Source organism: Eulemur rufifrons, chromosome 1 (genome assembly GCF_041146395.1).
Source record: "Eulemur rufifrons isolate Redbay chromosome 1, OSU_ERuf_1, whole genome shotgun sequence".
Classification (NCBI taxonomy): Eukaryota; Metazoa; Chordata; class Mammalia; order Primates; family Lemuridae; genus Eulemur; species Eulemur rufifrons.
This window is the reverse complement of record NC_090983.1, coordinates 30,093,617-30,095,500: the sequence shown is the minus strand read 5'-3', so window position 1 is coordinate 30,095,500 and position 1,884 is coordinate 30,093,617.

Sequence of the window (1,884 nt, the reverse complement as noted above, 5' to 3'; positions counted from 1 at the left end):
TGGCTCATGCCTATAATCCTAGCACTCTGGGAGGCCAAGGCAGGAGGATCGCTCAAGGTCAGGAGTTCAAGACCAGCCTGAGCAAGAGCGAGACCCTGTGTCTACTAAAGATAGAAAGAAATTATCTGGACAACTAAAAATATATATAGAAAAAAATTAGCTGGGCATGGTGGCGCATGCCTGTAGTCCCAGCTACTCAGGAGGCTGAGGCAGGAGGATTGCTTGAGCCCAGGAGTTTGAGGTTGCTGTGAGGTAGGCTGATGCCACAGCACTCTAGCCGGGACAACAGAGCGAGACTCTTGTCTCAAAAAAAAAAAAAAAAAGGAGCCATGGTACTATCTATTAAAAATTAATGTTTTTCATTATCTTTGCTGTGATTTTTCGAAACTAGAATACATCAAAAGAATGTTAGGCTGTGTGAACGGATTTCAATGTTATCAGAAATTCCCAGATGGTATTTGTTTTGTTTTGAAGGGTTGTTTGTTCAATTATGCAATTACATACATTTTATATCAATTTAAGCTTTCATTTGTTCTTTCTCCCTGATAATGCTATGAAGCATTCTGATATATTATTATGCATTGACAACAGTTCCAAAATGATAATTCTAAATTCGAAGGAAAATATGCAAAGCAAATATTGATCATCTACTTATAGAAAAGCTGTATTTTTCTACATTCTATGCGTGGAAATAAAAACTTTAAGTAACTCAAATTTTACCCTAATAATCTCTTGGTGGCCGGGCGCAGTGGCTCACGCCTGTAATCCTAGCTCTCTGGGAGGCCGAGGTGGGCGGATCGTTTGAGCTCAGGAGTTCGAGACCAGCCTGAGCAAGAGCGAGACCCCATCTCTACTAAAAATAGAAAGAAATTATATGGACAGCTAAAAAAAAATATATATAGAAAAAATTAGCTGGGCATGGTGGTGCATGCCTGTAGTCCCAACTACTCGGGAGGCTGAGACAGGAGGATCCCTTGAGCTCAGGAGTTTGAGGTTGCTGTGAGCTAGGCTGACGCCATGGCACTCACTCTAGCCTGGGCAACAAAGTGAGACTCTGTCTCAAAAAAAAAAAAAAAAAAATCTCTTGGTAATCATCACAGCAAGGTTTTGTTTTCACGTTCTTCAGTATAAAAAAATAACAACTAAGATAATACCAGGAAGGCAGCTTTAATTTAAAAGGAAAACAAAATTAAATTTCTTGGCATATGAATGAATATCATACCCACTTCCTTCCTCACAGTATTTCTGAGCTATTATTTCTGATGCCTCTGTGCCACTCCCTCTGCTAGAAATAACGTGTCTTTACCCCACCACGTAACCAATTATCTGCCCAAGTCTGGCTCAAATGTTACTCTTGTAGGATGCCTTTAACAGCCAACTCGTCTTCCACAATTCTAATTGCTCCTTTCTCTATGCTACCTCTCTACTTTACATTTACACCTTTCTTTGCACTTAGGACGCTGTTAAAACCAAATTTTTAATAAGTACCTCCCATGTGAGTGTGATCTTCTTGAAGGTAGTGTGCATGTCTTACACATTTTTGTGTGTTTTTTCTCCGTTTCCTCCACACCAGGAGAGACCTTGGTACACAGTATTAATAGTTCAATCTTTTCCTTTAACTGACTTACTCAGCAATTAGGTATACTTTGAGCCTAATATTAAATTTAGGAAATTTATTGTTAAACAATAAGAAATTTCTTAAAAATTATTTGATGAGGTAAGAGAGGATATCAACATGTTTATGAACTCCACCACCACGACAAGACAGCATAAACAAGTGGTACTGGTTAGCAGGTGCTCAGCACTGCACTGTCATGTTCCTAGCTTTTGCCAGCAATGGAAAAGCAGCTCCACTCATTTCCCCAAGTGATTCTTAGTGGCAAA